This window comes from Oncorhynchus nerka, linkage group LG28, assembly GCF_034236695.1.
Source record: "Oncorhynchus nerka isolate Pitt River linkage group LG28, Oner_Uvic_2.0, whole genome shotgun sequence".
NCBI classification, from domain to species: domain Eukaryota; kingdom Metazoa; phylum Chordata; class Actinopteri; order Salmoniformes; family Salmonidae; genus Oncorhynchus; species Oncorhynchus nerka.
Genome location: NC_088423.1, coordinates 41435368 through 41459328, shown reverse-complemented (window position 1 = coordinate 41459328; position 23961 = coordinate 41435368).

Here is a 23961-nt window from a genome sequence, read left to right as displayed (position 1 = left end):
CAGTTCCCTCGCTATGGCTTTATCACAACTTCATAAAGTGTTTATTATTGACCCCCCACTTTAGCGTGCACAGTGTGTGTGTGTGTGTGTGTGTGCGTGCGTGCGTGCGTGCTTGCGTGCGTGTGTGTGTGTGTGCGTGCCTGCGTGCGTGCGTGCGCGAGTGCCTGCGCGTGTGTTTGCAGGTGAGGGAAATGTTTACGCTGGCCCTTTAATTCATCAAACAGTGAAAATAAAAAGAAGCAGCAGCATGCATAGCCCTGGATCTACACACTGCATTCCAATGGGAGATGTTTTCAATTCACTCATTATAGAAGGGTCACTCCAGGTCAAGTTCAATGCAATGGAAAAGAGAGGCTTTGCAGAGAGGAGCACCACCCACACACAGAGCACGGCACAGGCTGTATTACCACCAACTATGAAGGCCTGCATTTGGGCCAAATACACCAAAATTACCCTCTGCTATTTACATTTCTCTCAAAAAGAAAGAAGGTGAAAGGGTGGAAAAGTAGGAGAAAAAAAAGTAAAGGGATATTGGAAATTGGGTGAGGGAGGTGGAAGGTGAGAGGAACCATAACAGAGTAAACATGATCTGGGAGAGTGTCCTCTTGTAATGATGTCATTAGTATGCATCACACCCAGTCCCAACACGGGATGGATGAACGGGCCTCCCTTTTTCTCGCTTTCTCTGTTTCTCTCTCAGCTGTGCATCTGTCCACGCTCTCATTTCCCTGACTCCCCCTTTCTATCTCTTTTCCCTCCCACTCCCACCTCTCTGTCAGTGTGTTTCTCTTCGTAATGGCTTTGGACTCTATTCAGAGCAAGGGGACAGGGGGAGCTGTGGGGACCAAAGGGCCAGGGGATTGGGAGATAATGCACATGGGCAAATGGAACATGACCGCCGTGTCCAGCGTCAGCGCGGAACCATTGTTTGAGCCGAGGAAGGATGGCATCAGCCAGAGAGACAACAAAGCAGCCCCAGCACAATGGAGCATGCATACGAAGAAGGCTGCCACAGACCCCTACAACTGGCCGAGAGAGAGAGAGAGAGAGAGAGAGAGAGAGAGAGAGAGAGAGAGAGAGAAAGAGGAAAAATTCAAGAACGAGAGAGGAAATATAGCAAATCTCTTCAACCTCCCATTACTCATACCTCTGCATTTGGAATCTGAGCTTCATATTCATACATGTAGGATGGAGATTGTGTGTGCGTGTGTGCGTGTGTGCGTGCATTTTAGGGGGAGGGGTTAAGGTTGGTTTGCATGTACATGTGCTTTCTCAGAGATTATTCATCCCCTCCCTTTCTCCCTTGCTCCATCTCTCCCGCACAGCCATCTTGTGGGTCACCAGGATACGTAAACACAACGCAGCAGCACATTGATAAGCTGTGGAGGCTGGAGGTAGAGAGCTGTATTCCACTCCAACTGTACATACCACCATACCATGGGTGGGGGTGGGGTGGGGGGAGTTAGTGCGTACAGGTATCAATGTTGGTGCATTGTTCAAGGTCAAGGACTGAATGTCTCGTGTTCTTACATGATGTTTTTGTCAGACCTTTAATTCATCCAGCTACTCCTTCCTCCACAAATTGAATACTGTGGTCCACGGTCACTCTCTTCTCATTGTTCCTGGGTGGTTGGAATATCCTGTGTTCCAGTGGCCAGAGACCTGTGTTGGTGTGGGTGGTAATGACAGGTCAGCTCCCTTTAGACAACCCAAACCACATGCCGTCAAACTCAGTGGTCAGCCAGCGGTCAAACATAGAGTTTACTGACTGACCATCTGTGTTTTTTTCAGCATTGTTGTTCTTATGGGGAGGTAGTTGAATTTTGGATAGCTCCCAACATAGGAAGAATATTTTCTTGACAGACATTATTGCAGCTTCTTTCACAGTTGATTTCAAACAAAACACGCTGTATGAAAAGTGTTACCTTTCAGACCATTCAGGCAAAATCCAACAGTGACTATGTGCTAGGAGTGTAGGATAGTCTTCAGTTCAGCATTTTGATGCCTATGTTGAATTTGTTACTTTTGTACAGTATGGAGTACGGTATCGAGAGCTGCAGCCAGTTGTTTTGTGTTTGATCCATATCTCTCCTATCTCTAACCAGCCGCCACTGTTTTCCTTAGGGATGCTGTCCTGCTCTCTTTCAGTCAAGCTGGTCAGCTTCCCTGCATACTCCCCCACCACCCACACTCATAGACAGGAAAAACACAGTTAATTAAAATGCCTTTAACTTGTAACATAATTATGAGTCTCTTTGTCATTTCAGATTTTTTTCCACCCTCCTTTTCATAGAACAATAGAAGCCCAGTAAAATGAAATTTGCTCTCTGTTAAGATTAGATTCCGCTTTTTCATCTGTTGAAACGTTAAGAAAATCAAAGCCGCCCAGTCTTTCCTTTCTCTTCCGCTTCACTCTTCCTCTCCTCTCACGAGCTTTGACAGCGTAACCATGGAAATGGGATGAAAAGAAGCCATAATTTTGCGGCGGGATTAATTCGGAGACATGAGCGATGCCATATGAAATCCATGTCAAAACCTTGCTGATTCTTTTTATTGCTAGCAGATCCACAGAAATCTGTTCCCTACGGCGTGTGATTTGACAGTCCAGTAGTTTTGGACTTAGTTCCTCCCTGCTACCTCTGACATGTTGACATTAAGTGGTTGCCTTGACAGATGTTACACACATTTCAATCACCATTAAGCAGAGATATTGTACAGTATTTTGGTGGTAAAAGCTGAAGTGACACATACTGATACAACTATACAGGCAACTGTCACTTTAAATGAGACGGAAATGGCAACTTCAGTAGCGATGGAAATATTTAGAGGCACAAGAAGCAAAGATCTACCACTACCATGTGTGGCCTTGTATTTTAGACTTGTGTGACATTGATCATTGTAGTGCAAGTGATTATTTTATCAGTATTATAATATATCTATTCCCTATAGTATACATGTAGGCATTTATTTTATTATCTCTGCAGTACATTGAGGCATGTTTGCAGGCCCATGCCTTTCCCTCAGCGTAGTTCTCCAGCTTTATCCATCTGCATTCAACAAGCATCACCAGACAGACACCAGACCAACGTCATTGGGGGAGATATGGAGCTCATATCTTCAGGATATACCTGCATGCAACAGGATTTATTGGCAATCCAACCAAAATCCCCCCCAAACAAATAAAAATATTTAATGTTCAGAAAGCTTGGGCTCTGCTTCCAAAGGACAGTTAGCAGTCATGAAACTTCCTCTGTATTCCAGAAAATTAAAGACGGAGGGAAAGTGGCGGTCTTGGGTTGGTGGGGGTCTTATACTGGAATATATTCTGGGAAGGCTTTCCACTAGATGCGGGGACTTGCTTCCATTCAGCCACAAGAGCATTAGTGGGGTCGGGCACTGGTGTTGGGCGATAAGACCTGGCTCGCAGTCGGCATCCCAATTCATCCCAGATGGTGAAGCATGAATCATCACTCCAGAGAACGCGTTCCCACTGCTCCAGAGTCCAATGGCAGCGAGCTTTACACCACTCCAGCCGACCCTCCATGACGGTCCCATGTTGAAAGTCCCCGAGGTGTGGCTGAAATAGCAGAATCCACTCAAATGAGTTCAGCTGCTCGGATGTACTGTGTCCTGTTCTGTGTCCGTGTTTCTTTGCTGTGCCGTGCAATGGCGACTCAGTCAGAGGAACTCTGTGTTGCCAAGGCAGACACGTTCAGGAGTCTGCCTCAGCTGGTGAGGTCAGTAATGTTGTGGAGAGGGAAGGGTCTCCATTGAGTGTCCGGACCCGTGTCACCTCTGAGATGAGAGAAAGAGCAGGAGGGTGAAGAGATGGGGTCGGTTGGCAGAGAGAGAGAGAGAGAGAGAGAGAGAGAGAGAGAGAGAGAGAGAGAGAGAGAGAGAGAGAGAGAGAGAGAGATAAATAGAGAGAGAGAGAGAGAGAGAAATAGAGAAAGAGAGAGACAGAGAGAGAGAGAGAGAGAGAGAGAGAGAGGACATAAGAGAAACAGAAGGCGGGAGAAATAGGGAGACGGGGTGGGTGGAATATATAGAGCGATGCTCATCGTCCAGGTGCCTTTTAGAAGATCACAGCACTGTTTGCAGAAACGCTCACTGACATCCCCCTCCATCGCCAGCGTTGTGATTAAAGATTAGGCTGTCACAGCAGCGCCACAGCAAGACAAGCAGAGGAGTTTTTCTCTATTAAACTTTCATAGCGGTTTATATACTGATGGTGCATTATGGATGAAGAAGAAGGTCAGGACAAGATCACAAACTCCAAACCCACTCTTTACCCATCCCTACCAGAAAACACTGCATACGGATAACGGCCCATGTTTTAGCTGGTAGGACTTCCGGGAACTTTTTTTGTTTTGTTTTGCCAGTTCTCAGATCCCTCTCCCGTGGGTTTGAGTCGGGAGGTGAGGGAAGTGTCTGCCTTTGAAATGATAAGTGGAGTCTTTCCACACCTCCGGGACTCCGACTGTCAATGAAGTCTTTTTATTATTATTATTTATCTATTGGAATTTGAAAGCATTGTCACTGAAGTCTTTGTTCAGCCGCCTGTGGTGTACTCTACGATCAACTCTGAACTTGAGCGTTGACACTGAATAGGAATGAACATGTAACCTGGTTTGAGGTCACTTAATCAGGAAAATATATGTATATATATTTTTGGTTGCATTAGATGCCGCGGTATCATCCCCTTTGAAGCTGTGCTCCCTGGTTCTGTTCTGATGTGTTTTCAATCAGGGCTTTGTATTGAATTGGCTGTAGTGCTGATAACATCTATTTGGGCTGCAATTCTTTAGGTGGTGTATACAGTACAGGAATGCTGGAGTGTATGGTAGATGTAATGGGAGGTGGTAATACAACATATCAGATATGGATGTAACAGAATGATATGTGAATTCAGGCAGACTGCCAAAAATGTTTTTCTCTGATAGAAGACCCGGCAAACATGTTGATTAGGTTTGGATCCAGAGGTTATTTACAAGCTATACAGACAAAATTGTGAAAATAATTGACATAAAATAACTTAACTTGACTGAGTATATATCTTGCAGATCTAGTAACTACATGTGACACTGACAATGAGCCCTGATAGAATGAGGAACAGAGGCATCTTTAAAAAAAGACCTGCTCTAACCTGGCAAAAAAAGCATTCAAATCTGGTCAATAGCCTTGGTAAATTATCAATAGGCAATACTGGAAACCAACGGCAACAAGTAAGTTACGCGTTTATCAAAACAACAGACAATAAGCCTTGAGACAATTGAAGCATTGATTTTTTTTTGTTTTTTTGTGACATTCAGAGGGTGAATGGGCAAGACGAAATATTGAAGTGCCTTTGAACAGGGTATGGTAGTACTGTAGGTGCAAGGCGCAACGCTTTGTGTCAAGAACTGTAACGCTGCTGTGTTTCTCACACTCAACAGTTTCCCGTGTGAATTCAAAATGGTCCACCACCCAACGGACAACCAGCCAACTTGACACAACTGTGGGAGGCATTGGAGTCAACATGGGTCAGCATCCCTATGGAACACTTTCAACACTTTGTAGAGTCCATGCCCCAATGAACTGAGTCTGTTTTGGGAAAATGGGGGGTGGGACATCATCACTGCCGTGTACAGTACCAGTCAAAAGTTTGGAAACACCTACTCATTCCAGGGTTTTCCTTTATTTTTATTATTTTCTACATTGTAGAATAATAGTGAAGACATCAAAACCATGAAATAACACATTTGGAATCATGTTGTAACCAAAAAAGTGTTAAACAAATCAAATATATTCTACATTTGAGATTCTTCAAAGAAGCAATCCTTTGCTTGATAACAGCTTTGCACACTCTTGGCATTCTCTCAACCTGCTTCATGAGGTAGGGACCTGGAATGCATTTCAAATAACAGGTATGCCTTGTTAAAAGTTCATTTGTGGAATTTCTTTCCTTCTTAATGCATTTGAGCCAATCAGTTGTGTTGTGACAACTTAAGGTAGGGGTGGTATACAGAAGGTAGCCCTGTTTGGTAAAGGACCAAGTCCATATTATGGAAAGAACAGATCAAATAACAAAGAGAAATGACAGTCCATCATTACTTTAAGACATGACAGTCAGTTAATCAGGAACATTTCAAGAAAATTTTAATGTTTCTTCAAGTGCAGTCGCAAAACCATATAGCACTATGATGAAACTGGCTTTCATGAGGACCGTCATAGGAAAGGAATATCCAGAGTAACCTCTGCTGTAGAGGACAAGTTCGTTAGAATTACCAGCCTCAGAGATTGCAGGCCAAATAAATGCTTCACAGAGTTCAAGTAACAGAAACATCTCAACATCACCTGTTCAAAGGAGACTGCGTGTATCAGGCCTTTGTGGTCGAATTGCTGCAAAGAAACCACTACTAAAGGACACCAATTAGAGAAGAGACGCTTAGTGGGACTATCATTTGTTTTTCTACAGGACAATGACCCAACACACCTCCAGGCTGTGTAAGGGGTATTTGCCCAAGAAGGAGAGTGATGGAGTGCTGCATCAGATGACCTGGCCTCCACAATCACGCAATTGAAATGGTTTGTGATGAGTTGGACCACAGAGTGAAGGAAAACAGCCAGCAAGTGCTCAGCATATGTGGGAACTCCTTCAAGACTGTTGGAAAAGCATTTCAGGTGAAGCTGGTTGAGAGAATGCCAAGAGTGTGCAAAACTGTCATCAAGGCAAAGGGTGGCTAATTTGAAGATGTAGAAAAAAAGTACAAATGAAGAAAAACCTGGAATGAGTAGGTGTGTCAAAACTTTTGACTGGTACTGTGTATCTAACAATAAAATCACCCGCGGGCCAAATTCGGCCCATAGGCCGCCAGTTGGTGAACAATGCCCTAAATGGAAGAGACCAGGCTACCGAGGCGAACAACCCATGCCTAAAGAAGGCCAGGCTTCCGAGCAAGGGTGTCATGCACCCCCAAAATCTGACGGGGCAGAATGTACGTAAGGATGACTGAGGGGTGGTCCCAATTGGAGAATTTAGCATTTTTCATACACCTGAAACACCCTTTTCCTGCAATCTAGAGCCATAATCATGATGCTTAATTTAATGTCAAAAATGCATATCTAAGCATACCTCTTGAGCAGTCTCTTCCTGACTGTTTTATTTTTTACTAAATATGATTCTCTGCATCTCTGCTAAAATCTGGGTAAAATATTGAAAAGAATGTGAGTCTTAGTTAGTACATTTAAATATCGATTACTTTCTTAAAGTCTACCAGACTTGACAGAAGTCATGCCAGCTAAGATACTGTAGTTAGACAAGCTAGCTACTCTAAGTTGATTGATAGCCTAAAATGGCTTCTTTGCAGCTTAGAAAAAAAGGTTCCAAATGTCTGTCCCCATAGGAGAACTATGGTTCTAGAATGAACGCAAAAGGGTTCTACCTGGAACCAGAAGGGGTTCTTCAAAAAGGATATCCTATGGGGACAGCCAAAGAACCGTTTTTAGTTATAGATAGCACCTAAAGAACCAGGCTACCGAGGCGCGCAACCCATGTCTAAAGCTATAGGTCATGTTCTCCTGCTCAGACTTTGCATGTATTAACCAATGGTTACGTCATCGTCTGTGCCGATTGTTGTAATTTTTTATGTGGATAGCTGATATGTAAAATACCTATCCAGACATTGTAAGATCTGGAATGAATCAGCAACATCTGATCAGAGGAACACGACCATAAACTTTACCGGCATGTGTTCACCTACACTCTTAGAAAAAAAAGGGTTCTGCGGCTGTCCCCATTGGATAACCCTTTGAAGAACCCTTTTTGGTTGCAGGTAGGTTCCAGATTGGCAATTATCAAGCAAGGAGACACACATTTCTAAATTAGTGACAGCATGATTACCAGACTATGATGTTTGTTCTTTAGCATAATGTAAAGTAACATGTTTGACAGGACATGCGAAACCATAGTTCATTTAGCAAGCAATTATGTATGTAAGACACAAGTCAGTTTGTGTGATAAGACATGGAGGGAAGTGTTCCGACGCACATGACGGTAACTCACAGGCATTGTCACACTGAACATCTCTTAATGAAGGAAAGTCCCTGTTTTGAGGATTTTTGTGGATTCACATTTGTAAGACTGTGTGTACGTGTGTTATATGGGACTCCTCTCTTTCTCCAAACCCCTTTCTTCAGCACCTGTATTAAACACCCTCTCAGACAACCCCCCCGCCTCCCCCCACAGCTCTTAGAGTGGGACCCCCTGGTCAGTATCACAGTGGGTCCTCTCTAGTCCATCAGACATCGCAGAGAGAAGTAATTCACACTCAGTCTCATTTGAGTTATTTACTCTATTACCACCCCAGCTGGCTGTCCTGGCCCTGCCCACAGAGACCCAGTAGAGGAGTGGGTACTTTCACCCACAGCTCCTGCTCCAAGAGGGCTGGTACCGCTCTCTGGGCGCTGCCATCCCAATTGGCAGCTGGCACTGCAGGGGACATTGCGCAACCATGTCTGGATAGAGAGGTTTATGTATGTATATATGTATGCGTTCTATTGTGTGTGTGTGTGTGTGTGTGTGCGTGTGTGTGTGTGTGTGCGTGTGCGCGTGTGTGTGTGTGTGTGTGCGTGTGTGTGTGTGTGTGTGTGTGTGTGTGTGTGTGTGTGTGTGTCTGCGTGTGTGTGTGTGTGTGTGTGTGTGTGCAACCGTGTGTATGTGTATGCGTATGTGCCAACCCCTCCCTACCCATTTCAGTCCAAGTCATTATCACACCCTGATGCCCCTTTCTCTCTCTCTTTCTCAGATGAACTGCTGGATTTACATGTATCTGAGGACTTGTGAGAAATAGAGTGAAAATGAAGAGTGAAGGACTGGAGAGGTGAAAGGAACACTATGATTACCACAGTTTGGAAAAAGAAGAGAGGGGGGGAGACAGTAACACCTTAAATTGTATATTTTTGGTCTCTCTCCTTATGCTTTACACAATATGTTGCTCGTTCTCTCACCTACAGTCGGATGAAGATAGCTTTTTTCTTTAGCTGCACCGAGCTCTACACAATTGAACTGATTTAATTGCGATGACATTTCCCTACCAGCCTACCAAAACAGCAGCTACAATTCAGTGTCACTCTGCTTCCGCTACTTTCCATAACTGACCTTCATTTTAAGTCAACTTGGAGCAAAAGTGTCAGTCAGTTTAGAGAAAGTTCCCACAGCCTTACAACCTGTAGAAGGTACTGAATACTTCCATGTCTGTATTCACCGGAGGAATACACCGGAGGATACAACTAACCATAGATCTAGAATCAGATGATTTTATCCCCAATTGTAACCTTAACCACTGGGATTGAAGAAATGTCTGACCCTGTATAAAGGGGCAACATTTTTCTAGTTTATTTTTCTTTCTCCCCATGGATATCTCTTTTTTGTCTCTCACTGCTCTACAATAATGGTATACAGGCCCATGTATTATTTCTCTGTACATGTATGTAAACCAGAGGGACGTATCAAGAAATGTGGATTTCAGACACTCTCCAATATTATTTGGCAATATACATTGCTCAGTCAATAAAGTTAGCCTACTGTTCCAAGATAACATTTTTGAGTTCCTGACCCCAATGGGTTGCCTACCCTCAATGGTCCCGGCTCTCCCAGGGAGGGAAACGAGTAAGGGGCTAGGAGAGAAGATGCTTGGGAAGAGCTACAGTATGTGATGGGAAGGGAACACTGGAGGTGTTCATCCCTGAAGGACAACTGAACCGTGGAATGTTGCTTGCCATGGAATGTGTAAACTCAATTGTCTTTTCCCAAAGATGTAATTATTCACACAAAAAAAGGAACAATTCTCTAATGTGGCAAATCAATCGGCATGACCAAAAGTTTGGCCTTTCTATTGTAACCAGGGAGTTAAGAAAACAACACTAATAGATTATTTGAAAGAGAAGAAAGCAAGCGCTAGTTTGTGTCTTCACATAGGGCAGCACGACTCACAGTTATTGTTTGATTAACATGAGAATTTAGCCAATTCCTCAGCTTCCTGTGTCTATGTCCGTTCTGGTCCCGGCTCTCATCTAGAGACAATCCATGTCAACATCCCCTTGTGTCACAGCAGATGAGTAGTCATGACAACAAGTGATAGCTTGCCCCACAACATTAACATCTAGGGAGATGAGTGTGTCAGAGAGTTGATGCTATTGTTTGTGTGTCTAAGTGTATATCTTCAAGAGCACATTGAGAGTGCTGCAATTGGTGTTTGCCCTGTCCTCCTCAATCAAATTCTCTTTGGTCTTTTTTTCATGCAGGTGTTGTTATTTGCTATCCCCAAAGCGTTGGTCACACCATTTAAAAAGTGAGGATGCCGTCTGCTGCTTTGCATATGTTGGGGTTTGTTTGTCTTTGAGCGCATTGGTCTGTGTGGGATTTGATTGTTGCCACTTCATAAATTACCTTCTGAACAGTTGCTCTTCTCTCTCTAACTCTCTCTCTCTCTCTTTCTTTCTCTCTCTTTTGCTCTCTACCACGTTTTCTCACACTGCTTACCTGCGTAGAAACAAACATCCACATCTTTGCTGACCTTTCAGCATGAATCTTTTAGCAAAGCTCTTTAACCTCTACATGTTTCCTGACTCACTTATTTTACAGAATCTTTAAAGCCAAACAATCACTCCCTGACCCAGCTGAATTACAATTTGCCTTTCGTTTACTAAAAAAGGAATTGTCAAACATGTAAATTAAATTAAGTGGATGGAGGCAGGGAGTTGTGATGGTAAATATTAATGTAAGTGAAAGCAGAGAAGGAATGAACGTGTTATGGAGTTGTATAGAAGGAAGGAAAGTGTTATGGAGTTGTATAGAAGGAATGAAAGTGTTATGGAGTTGTATAGAAGGAATGAAAGTGTTATGGAGTTGTATAGAAGGAATGAAAGTGTTATGGAGTTGTATAGAAGGAATGAAAGTGTTATGGAGTTGTATAGAAGGAATGAAAGTGTTATGGAGTTGTATAGAAGGAATGAAAGTGTTATGGAGTTGCAGTCACATGGCCAGACGTGTATCGTAGAGGTAACAACAAGATTATCATGATTGGCAGTATGAAATAAATATGGCCAAATATTTCGGAAGAGCCCATAATTTCATGGAGTATGTGAAGGAAGAAACCACATGGAAAAAGTGGTAAGCAAGGTCCAAAAAACATATTTTCAACAAGTCAAATTAATATATTGTTTTAGAGATTTCATGAAGCTTGTATCTAAACCAAAGTAGATCATTTTAAGATTGTTCTATACATCAGTTGGGTTCTCTATAAGCTTCAATGGGAGGTCCTAAACCTAGCAATATACAGTAAGTGCATCCTTGTAGCTGTGTGGGCTAATAGTTCTAAAACAGAAAATGGACACAGTTCAATGGATAAAGAGGTAAGATTATGTATGCTATAAGAATATGTTGAAGGCTAGCTGTATTGGGTGCAGATGACTGAACTTCTCACTTTTGTGTCTGTGTCTGCAGGTATACGGACGAGGAGGCATGCAAAGGTATGTCAACTTGTATTGGTACGTTATGCAGATCATATGTACCATCCACCTCCCTTACTACTTCAATGAAAAGCATGTAGGCCTTTATATTATGGACATGGTATGTGTATGAAAACCATTATCAAAATAGTTTTTTTTTTTCCATTCGCATTAACCACAAAATCCAAGGTAGGAATACGGTCCTGTGCATGTTTTGTTAGTCATCTATATAATTAGGATTATTTTTATTCACAGGCGTCACCCTTCCTACACCTCTGAATATAACTTGACACCTGTTTGATCACCATGCACTGCAAAATCATTCTGGCTGTGGATACGGAGAACATCAACACATTAACATCAACACGCCAGAGGATATACCCATTGGACTTGGGGCTTTGCAGGGAGTTTACCTCATAATTAGATTGTTTTATTCTGCTTTGTAACTAAAATCATAACAAACACTAACAACTAAAATATTGTCTTATTGTTCTTAATGTTATGCGCATTATTAATAATAATAATACAAATTATTAGGGTGGGGGTAGTTCAAAATATACCCCAAAAGGTTCTTCAAAATATTCTTCGAGGATCCATTAAAAGGGGTTCTTCACATCAAATCAAATGTCTTCTTTGAAGAACTTATAGGGGTTCCTCCACAGTTTCAATTTGAAGAACCCTTAAAGGTTACTCCAGGAACCTTTTCTTTTTAGAGTGTGTGACGTAACAACAGGGCCTGGCCTATGCTAAAAGTGTTTTAAAAAGTACAAAGTGGTTGTTAGGTGTCAAGCCTGGGTTAAAAGAGCATTACAATTAATACAAGACAAAAAAAGCTATTGTGATTGTGTTGTATTTAGGAAATAAAGATATCATTGGTTTTAACAAGGTAATGGTAATATTTCACTCAGTACAGAAACTAGTAGGTGGCTTAACTTACCCTGTCCTGAGGCTTAATTTACCTCATACTCAGGGTAAGTTGTGCCAAGAGACCACTTTTTGGACAAGCTATGTTTTCAAAACTAATGTTTACATGAATTGTGATTATTTACAGGGATACACAACATCCTGTAATATACATGTGTGTTGATCTTTCTGGGAAAAAATACTATATTTCCCTTGACGGAGTGATGCTGATTGTAAGGAAATTGCTCAACTTACCCCACTCTCCCCCTACTGATTACAGGCAGAGCAGAGCAAGCACGCACCCTCACCTCTCCCTTTTCATTTTCTTTCTCTCTCTCCTTCTCTCTCTTTCTACCTCCATCCATCTGTTTCTCTTTCACTCTTTCTCTGACTCTCTCTCATCCCCTTCTTCCCCTTCATCTCTCTCCCTCTCTTCCTCTGCTGTCTCTTTCTCTCACTCTTCATCCCTCTCTCTTCATCTAGCCCACCCTTTCATACTAAAGACCTACCCTGCTTCTCACTCTTTAAACAGGTTGAATTATTTGAACTGCACTCTTCAGTATTTCTCCAGACAAATCACATGAGACTCCCACCCTCCTCTTCATTATCCGTTCTTCCTCTCTTCTCTTTTTTAACAGCTCTTCAGCTCTTTCCCTCCTTCTCTCCAGCACCTAACTCATCTCTAAGCCTTAACCATGCAGCATTAAAGTGTAGAGCTGGAAAAGTGGCTTGTATTTGTTTGATGTATCCCTCTCATAGGGTACACACACAGTCACACAGATAGGCAGTTGCACACGCACGCACGCACACACACACACGCACGCACGCACGCACGCACGCACGCACGCACGCACGCACGCACACACACACACACACACACACACACACACACACACACACACACACACACAAAGTCAATGGTTGTTTAGGAGCACAACACTGGAACAGCAGTTACATACGTCCAATTTGTAAGTCGCTCTGGATAAGAGCGTCTGCTAAATGACTTAAATATAAAATGTAATGTAAATGTTCACATTGTAGCATGAAAGTACACACACGCCTATCCATCCCCCCCTACACACACACAGCACAGGGGTTTTTCATTGAGTCAGGCAGTCAAAGCCGTCCAAAGTTGGTTGTAATAATCCATTGGTTCTGTTCTCTGCTGATTCGGGGCTCTAAGCCTGTACAATTATTCAAATCCAGGCTTTTAGTTGCAACACACCTCTCTCCATGGGGCTGTGGCTCTGTAATCTTGCCTTTGGCCCTGCGTTTCAAATGGCCTTAACTCCCATAAAGAATACATATGAAGAGCAACACTAGTGGCTAATCTGCCTGTTTAAGTTGCTGAGATTTACACCTGTCATGTTGTCTCGTGCCAGGGCTTGTGGCAACTGATAGCCATAGCAGCCATTTTTTCAAGATCATCCTGTGGAGAGCCCCCTTTTTTATTAGTTATTAATCTCCTCCTCTTCCTACTCCTCCTCCTCTGCCTGCTGTCATACTTTCTAACTTGGGGAGACAAGAGATTGAATCCCCTGGCTGGTTGTGCGAGCTCGCCACTGCTGTGACGCAGGTTGTGTCACAGAAACGTAATCCTGAGTTGAGGATTGTGTGTATGTACACACAGAGAGAGCTGTAGAGAAAGGAGAGAGAGGGGTGGGTGGGGGGTGTTGGATGGAGAGGGAGAACAGGCAGTCAGAGAAGAACTTGAAAATCCAATGGTTACTTTAGGTTAACATGCTGTCAAATGTTTTTTTATGTGCTTGTTCATTTAATCTTTGTTGAGTGGGATCCTCACCCTCTGTGTTTTGGCATCTGAGTCAGCCTGTGTGTATGTGTGTGTACATGTTTGTGCACTGAGTATATTTTGTAGCAGTGTTTTGAGCTCAGGGACATTGCTGCACACATACACACACAAACACACACATACTGGAGCAAGCATTTGTAGGGCTGGGACAGCGATCAGCTCAGGACAGCTGCACAGCAGCCCCAGGTAACATGGAACTTGCAGAACCTCAAAGCAATAGGGGACCGCTGTCGTTCCGACATCTGTCTCGGCACACTCACACACATACTGTTTTCAACTGCTTTTTTTGTCTATAACAAGCTTTTGTATGAGCTGGCCACCATATGTTCCCATAGCCTCAATAACATGCTACAAGTCACACTCCCCTGAGTTCAAATGGACACAGAGCATGTGGATGTACTATCCTTTAGGAGAGTCTAGATAAGGGTTTTTAAAGACTTCTTGAACTATTTAGCTGGCAGGGTGTAGCTGTTCTTAGGCCGTTTGCTGCTGGCTGACAGGCTGTCAGGGCCTGGATGTTTACCCACTGCCAGCAGGCTAAGGCTGTACGAGCGGCCCAGGCTCGGGTGCGGTCTGGGAGGTTTAGCCCCAGTGGTGAATCTAATATCCATGTTGGCTGAACAGCGTGGGCACCATCTGGCTGTCCATCCCTCTAGGTCTGCAGCATGTCCCACACACCCATTTAGGCCTTTGTATGAGTCACACACATTCATACATACAGGCTTTGGGTATTCCGTTTTATGGTGTGACATACAGTGGTTCCTCCTTTAAAAGTTTCGAGCTAATGCCGCGACCGTTAGTGGTAGATGGTGTTTTAGCTGTTTTGTGCTTTGATAGTGATCATAACCTTATCACATTTTTAAGGGAACATTAGCTAATGTTCTGGAAATGTTCTTGGTTTGCTGTGACCCTTGTCCATGTCATGTGTTAGCTGCATTGAATTGTAAACCATAGACATAGGTTTTACAGGACTTGTTGTGTTCTTATGTTCATCTGACATAATACCATAGTTATACATAGTTAAACTAAAGCAGGAGGTACCAGTGACTTGCTCAATACGGACATGGTCATGCTACAGGACTATTACGGACTAAATCAAATCAAATCGAAATCAAATCAAATCAAATCAAATATTACAAAGGGAAACCCAACCACGAACTGCCCAGTGACGCGAGCCTACCAGATGAGCTAAATGCCTTTTATGCTCGCTTAGAGGCAAGTAACACTGAAGCATACATGCGAGCACCAGCTGTTCTGGACGACTGTGTGATAACGCTCTCGGTAGCCTATGTGAGCAAGACCGTTAAACAGGCCAACATTCACAAACCTGCAGGGCCAGACGGATTACCAGGAAGTGTACTCAAAGCATGCGCAGACAAACTGGCAAGTGTCTTCACTGACATTTTCAACCTCTCCCTGACCGAGTCTGTAATACCTACATGTTTCAAGCAGGCCATCATAGTCCCTGTGCCCAAGTAAGTGAAGGAAACCTGCCAAAATGATTACCTCCCCATAGCACTCACATCGGTAGGCATGTGCTAACATTTTAAATAAAGATATACCTTATTTATATAATTCTTCAGACACTTTGCTATGAGACAAGACATTGAGCTCAGGTGCATCCTGTTTCCATTGATCATCCTGAAGATTTTCCAACACTTGATTGGAGTCTACCTGTGATGAATTCAATTGATTCGACTTGATTGGGAAAGGCACACACCTGTCCATATATGGTCCCACAGTTGACAGTGCATGTCAGAGCAAACACCAAGCCATGAGGTTGCAGGAATTGTCTGTAGAGCTCCATGACAGGACTGTGTTGGGGCACAGATCTGGGGAAGGGTACCAAAACATTTCTACAGCATTGAAGGTCCCCAAGAACACTGTGGCCTCCATCATTCTTAAATGGAAGAAGTTTGGAACCTTCAAGACTCTTCCTAGAGCGGCCGCCTGGCCAAAATGAGCAATCAGGGAAGAAGTCCTTCGGTCAGGGAGGTGACAAAGAACCCGATAGTCACTCTGACAGTGCTCCAGAGTTGAGAGAACCTTCCAGAAGGACAACCATCTCTGCAGCACTCCACCTATCAGGCCTTTATGGTAGATTGGCCAGACACAAGCCCGCTTGGAATTTGACAGCCTGCTTAGAGATGGCCAAAAGGCACCTAAAAAGGACTCTCAAACCATGAGAAACAAGATTATCTGGCCTGAATGCCAAGTATTATGCTTGGAGGGAACCTGGCACCATCTCTACGGTGAAGCATGGCAGTGGCAGCATCATGCTGTGGGGATGTTTTTCAGCAGCAGGGACTGGGAGACTGGTCAGAACTGGGGAAAGATGAACAGAGCAAAAACAGAGAGATCCTTGATGAAAACATGCTCCATAGCACTCAGGACCTCCGACTGGGGTGAAGGTGCACCTTCCAACAGGACAACGACCCTAAGCACACAGTCAAGACAGCATTCGCTTCAGGACAAGTCTCTGAATGTCCTTGAGTGGCCCAGCCAGAGCCCGGACTTGAACCCGATCGAACAAGAATAAGAATAAGAATACACCTGTAATGAAGCAAAATGGGGGAAAAAGTCTGAGTCTGAATACTTTCAGAATGCACTGAATGCAAAGTCATCAAATTGATCAGAAATACAGTGTAGACATTGTGAATGTTGTAAATGACTATTTTAGCTGGAAACAACAGGTTTTTTATGGAAAACCTACATGGGCCCATTATCAGCAACCATAACTCTTCTGTTCCAATGGCACGTTATGTTAGCTAATCCATGTTGATAATTTTAAAAGGCTAATTGATCATTAGAAAATCCTCTTGCAATTATGTTAGCACGGCTGAAAACTGTTGTTCTGATTAAAAAAGCAATTAATTCCGGCCTTCTTTAGACTAGTTGAGTATTGATCTGTAGCATCAGCATTTGTGGGTTCGATTACAGACTTAAAATGGACAGAAACAAAGACTTTCTTCTGAAACTTGCCAGTCTATTCTCGTTCTGAGAAATTGAAGGCTAGCATCCTGAATTTGCCTCTTCACTGTTAACGTTAAGACTTGTGTTTTGCGGGTACTATTTAATGAAGCTGCCAGTTGAGGCCTTGTGAGGCGTCTGTTTCTCAAACTAGACACTATCATGTACTTGTCCTCTTGCTCTGTTGTGCACCGGGGGCCTCCCACTCCTCTTCCTATTCTGGTTAGAGCCAATTTGCACTGTTCTGTGAAGGGAATAGTAGACAGCGTTGTATGAGATCTTCAGTTTCTTGGTAATTTCTCGCATGGAATAGCCTCAATTTCTCAGATCAAGAATAGACTGACTAGTTTCAGAAGAAAGGTCTTTGTTTCTGGCCATTTTGAGCCTGTAATCGAACCCACAAATGCTGACTCTCCAGATGCTCATCTAGTCTAAGTCTTATTGCTTCTTTAATCAGGACAACAGTTTTCAGCTGTTTTAACATAATTGCAAAAGGGTTTTCTAATGATCAATTAGCCTTTTAAAATTATAAACTTGGAATAGCTACTACAATGTGCCATTGTAACACCGGAGAGATGGTTGCTGAAAATGGGCCTCTGTTTGCCTATGTACATATTCCATAAAAAAATCTGCCGTTTCCAGCTACAATAGTCATTTACAACATGAATAATGTCTACACTGTATTTCTGACCAATTTTATGTTATTTTAATAGACAAAATATTGGCTTTTCTTTCAAAAACAAGGACATTTTTAAGTGACCCCAAACTTTTGAATGGTAGCGTACATGTACATTGGACTTCAATAACGTTGACTAACCCGTATCCATGCAAATTCACTCGGTACCGATACCTCCTGCATATAGCCTCGCTATCGTTATTTTATTGTGTTACTTTTTTTTACTTCACTTTATTTAGCAATTATTTTCTCACTCTGCACTGTTTGTTAAGCGCTTGTAAGTAACCGTTTCACGGTAAGGTTGTATTCGGCGCATGTGACAAATAAAATGTGATTTTATTTGAATAGATTTATTATGAACCCCATTAGCTGTTGCCCATGTGGCAGCTACTCATCTTGTGGTTGAACTTGTATCAGTGTGCACAGAAAGAGAGGAAGTTCATGCATGTCTCACTGTCTTACAATAGAGTGTATTGTGGACCGAAACACTCATACACATCCTATCTGAGATTATAATCAATGACCATCCTTTCCCAGGCATGGAGAGTTCAGTGGTGCTGAGTGGGAGGGCTGCAGTGAGCTGATGCTATCGTGGCTATCGTGGCTTTGACAACGCTCTCTCCTCTTTGTGTTTGTAGTACGTAGCTCTGTCTCTCTCGCTCTCTTGCTCTCGCACACAAACAAACACACACTCTATCGCTCTCTCTACCTCTCTCTCTCTCCTCCTATCTTTCTCTCTACTTTTTCTCTCTCTCTCTCTCTCTCTCTCTCTCGTTCTGACTCCTGTACCTAATGTTCTGTACCACCTGTCAGTGTGTTCGGGTGCAGGGTCCTTGTGGTGATGTGTGGGTGGGCCTGGACAAGGTGCAAAATGCCCAATGACTCATTATCTGTTTTCTCCCTTGGATAGTCTGTTCAATAGCAAAACACAAGGCTACAGTCTCATTTCACATTCATCACAGACTCAAAGACGGAACTTGCTATTATCACCATTACATAATTACCTTCAACCTTCACATAATTTTTGCTTGTTTGTGAGTAATATGTCTGTCCAGTTTGTTGTGGTGGTTTTCTTCAATATTTGAATTTTGAAGTAGAGGGGAAACTCCTGTGTGACAGTTGCAAGACTAGATAACGGGGTTGAGGGTTACGTCTAGTTGTGGTCTGTTGTTGAGCTTATAACCCAGTCACAGGGGGAAATTGCTTAGGTTTGGGGTCTCTTGCTAGGGTTTGGGGTCTCCACTCTCTCTAAACAGTAGCAACTAGGGAGAAGAAGTGGCTAGCCTTTTAGTCTTTCTCCACTCCTCTATACTGTACCGACTCTCTCTAATGCAATCTCCACTCATCCTTGTTTAATCTATCCTTTCTTTTCTAACCATCTTTACCAATCACAGAGTAGGAGTTTTAAACCTCTCTTCATCCTATCATCCTTCTATACTGGATCCCTCCCCCGTCTCTGGTCACCTGTGAGCTGCCCCCCACTTTCCCTCATTTCCTGAATATCAGTATATTGGAGAAGTCCTCAGGGCTTCCTCTAAAGGGGGTTGTTTCCTTAGACTATGACCTCTGACCTTTGTGACTGCAGCATCCCAGCTGTGGGAGTGGTAGCATGGTTGGATTGTTTTGATGCAGAACAGCTCAAGACAGATACACAGATGAACACAACACACACACACACACACACATTTCAATGATCATAAAGAGTTTGATTGTGTAATATCTTCAGTTAATTGGAAGCCCTACTCCTACAGTAGTAGTGCTGGGTTTTAACTGCACCAGGCCTGTGGCTAATATTCCCACGTGAGTATTATTTATGTGTTATCATATAATGGCTTAAACGCCAAAAACTGCAGGGTATTTCTTTCCATGGAATGTACATTTTATTAAAGGCAATATGTGGAATTATATAAGGGATCATAATCTGACCAGCGTAACACCAGCGCATGATCATTCAACACAGACTCAGACGGCTCATGTTTCGTCCCCACACACTGGAATCAAATGGTGCAAAGCCAGGAGCATATAGGCTTTCAACACTCTCATTTTACCCTGTATTTTCCTAGCACCATAGCTGTGAAATGTCTTCCAGTTTTATATACATTGAGTGGACACATGCCAAATTGGGAGGACCATTCTAGATCTAGAGCGAGGGGCCTTGTCAAAATCCGTAAGTCTGACATGTTTCAGAAAATTGCCCGCAACGTGGTGAAGTGGTGTGGAATGGTGGGTTGGACTGTCGGATTGTTGCCTTTAATACTGAGATCACTACTACAGCCTCTCGCTCATTCCATTTGAGAGAGAGAGTGAGAGTGGGAGAATGTATGGGTTAAGCAACTCGCCCAACGAGAGAGAGATCCTCCGAAAGCACTTCCATGTCCATACTATTATCCATTTTTCACGTCCAATTGCTCTGTTACGGTAATCGTCAGAGGCCCACCATGGGCCGATTACTCACAGCTGACTTCAGAGGGGCCTGTGGAACACTCCCGCCATTCTCCTGCTGGCTCTTTATGCACTATTAACCCATTCCTGCTTATTAATTCCCTCCCAGTCATTCCGGAGCGGCCACTGCATGATATCCGTCATCATTCCATGCCTATTAGCAGAACGACCAACAGTTATTCTGTGTGCACTACCGTAGTCCTGTTTTCTGCTCCGCTCTTGAAGGAAATGTAATCGCTTGAGTGCTGTGCACAGAGACAAGAACAATTTATGTTCCGCTTTTATGAGGTAATCTTGGAGTTGTTAGATGTTTTTCATATCAGCAGTTGTCCAAGTTCATTTCTGCATGTCTTTAGTGGCTAAATGCTCCTAGGAAGGTTATTGTGAAGGTGTCTGTAAAATTCTATTGTTTTTAATCTCATTTGTTGGTAACAGCTCATAGGCCACATGATTTGTTTCAACATTGTAAAGGCCATTTGCAAGGTTATTGAGAAGGTAACACTTCATTTTAATGGGGTCCTTGTTACAGTGTCATTACAAATGATAAGCATACCCATAACATGATGCAGCCACCCCCATGTTTGTAAATATGAAGAGTGGTACTAAGTGATGTGTTTGTGTTGGATTTGCCCCAAACATAATACTTTGTATTCAGGACATAAAGTTCCTTTCTTTGACACATTTACTTTTTTTTTTTTGTTGCTAACAGGATGCATCTTTTAGAATATTTTTATTATGTACAAGCTTCCTTATTTTCACTCTGTCATTTGGGTTAGAATTGAGGAGTAACTACAATGTTGTTGATCCGTCCTCAGTTTTCTACTATCATAGCCATTAAACTCTGTAACTGTTTTAAAGTCACAATTGGCATCATGGTGAAATCGCTTTATTTTTAAATGGTTATAATGATTATTTTATCTTCATGCCGGTCTTCATCCGTAAACGTCAGTTAAATGGTTGTACAGTAATTGTGCCAGTTGTGGAATCCAATTGGCTGCTTGAGAATTAGCTAACTTAGAATGCTGAAGAAAAAGGCAGTTAAAAAAAAACTAGCAGTATTTCAATCTTCTCCAATTTGCGACATGGATAATGGGATAATAGTAGTACACCTTCCATCCTTGGATGGAGATATGTCTTCAAGCCAAATCCCTTGTCTGTCACCGTGGCATAGGAGCATTTCTACTTGAAGGCAGACTGAACTTAAGTTGAGTTTTGGATAGCTTATAATAGTAAAATTCTTTTGAAATATATTTTCTTAATTTCATAATGTTTCTTCTGTTACGGTTTTCTTCCGTCGAAAGAGAGTCGGACCAAAATGCGGCGTGGTTAATTCGATATATCTTTAATAGACGAAAAGACACGAACAATACAAAAACAACAAACGGAACGTGAAAAGCTATACAGCCTATCTGGTGACAACTAACACAGAGACAGGAACAATCACCCACGAAATACTCAAAGAATATGGCTGCCTAAATATGGTTCCCAATCAGAGACAACGATAATCACCTGACTCTGATTGAGAACCGCCTCAGGCAGCCATAGACTATGCTAGACACCCTACAAAAACCCCAAGAAAAAAATGCACCACAATAACCCATGTCACACCCTGGTCTGACCAAATAAATGAAGACAAACATAAAATACTTCGACCAGGGTGTGACAGAACCCCCCCCCCCTAAGGTGCGGACTCCCGGACGCACATCAACACAATAGGGAGGGTCCGGGTGGGCGTCTGTCCATGGTGGCGGCTCCGGCGCGGGACATGGACCCCACTCTATCAATGTCTTAGTTCCTCCCCCTCGCGTCCTAGGATAGTCCACCCTCGCCGCCGACCATGGCCTAGTAGTCCTCACCCAGAACCCCGCTGGACTGAGGGGCAGCTCGGGACTGAGGCAGCTCGGACTGAGGGGTAGCTCGGGACAGAGGGGTAGCTCGGGACTGAGGGGAAGCTCAGCACTGAGGGGAAGCTTAGCACTGAGGGGAAGCTCAGCACTGAGGGGAAGCTCAGCACTGAGGGGAAGCTCAGCACGGAGAGGAAGCCCAGCACTGAGAGGAAGCTCAGCACTGAGAGGAAGCTCAGGCAGGTAGTTGGATCTGGCAGATCCTGGCTGGCTGGCGGATCTGGAAGAGTCTGGTTGACTGGCGGATCTGGAAGAGTCTGGTTGACTAGCAGATCTGGAAGAGTCTGGCTGACTGGCAGATCCTGGCAGACTGACGGATCTGGCTGCTCCATGCTGACTGGCGGCTCTGGCTGCTCCATGTAGACTGACAGCTCTGGCGGCTTCTTGCAGACTGGCAGCTCTGGCGGCTCCTTGCAGACTAGCAGCTCCTTGCAGACTGGCAGCTCCTTGCAGACTGGCAGCTCCTTGTAGACTGGCAGCTCTTTGTAGACTGGCAGCTCCTTGCAGACTGACAGCTCTGGCTGCTCCATGCAGACTGGCAGCTCTGGCTGCTTCATGCAGACTGACACCTCTGGCTGCTCCATGCAGACTTGACAGCTCTGGCTGCTCCATGCAGACCGACAGCTCTGGCTGCTCCCTGCAGACTGGCAGCCCTGGCTGCGCTGAACAGGCAGGAGACTCCAGCAGCGCAGGAGAGGAGAAAGGCTCCGGCAGCGCTGAACAGGGAGGAGACTCCGGCAGCGCTGTAGAGGAGGAAGGCTCTGGCTGCGCTGAACAGGTGGGAGACTCCGGCAGCGCAGGAGAGGAGAAAGGCTCCGGCAGCGCTGAACAGGGAGGAGACTCCGGCAGCGCAGGAGAGGAGGAAGGCTCTGGCTGCGCTAAACAGGCGGGAGACTCCAGCAGCGCTGTAGAGGAGGAAGGCTCTGGCTGCGCTGAACAGGTGGGAGACTCCGACAGCGCAGGAGAGGAGAAAGGCTCCGGCAGCGCTGAACAGGCAGGAGACTCCGACAGCGCTGTAGAGGAGGAAGGCTCTGGCAGCGCTGAACAGGCGAGGCGCACTGAAGGCCTGGTGCGTGGTGCTGGCACTGGTGGTACTGGGCCAAGAACACGTACAGGAAGCCTGGTGCGAGGAGCTGCCACCGGAGGACTGGTGTGTGGAGGTGGCACTGGATAGACCGGACCATGCAGGCGCACTGGAGCTCTTGAGCACCGAGCCTCACCAACCTTACCTGGCTCGATGCCCACTCTAGCCCGGCCAATAAGAAGAGCTGGTATGTACCGCACCGGGCTATGCACCCGCACTGGATACACCGCGCGCTCCACAGCATAACACGGTGCCTGCCCGGTCTCTTTAGCCCCCCAGTAAGCACAGGAAGTTTGCGCAGGTATCCTACCTGGCGTAGCCATACTCCCTGTGAGCCCCCCCCAATACATTTTTGGGGCTGACTCTCGGACTTCCATCCGCGTCGCCGTGCTGCCTCTTCATACCAGTGCCTCTCCGCTTTCGCCGCCTCCAGTTCTTTGGGGCGGCGATATTCTCCAGGCTGTGCCCAGGGTCCTTTTCCGTCCAAAAGACTCCTCCCAAGTCCAGAAGTCCTGTGATCGCTGTTCCTCGCGATAAACAGGGGGAGTTGGCTCAGGTCTGAACCCTGACTCTGCCACACACTCCCTGAGCCTCCCCCCCAAGAAATGTTTGGGGCTGACTCTCGGGCTTCCTTCTGCGCCGCCGTGCTTTTCTCTTCAACTCCATTCTCCCATAACCCTCC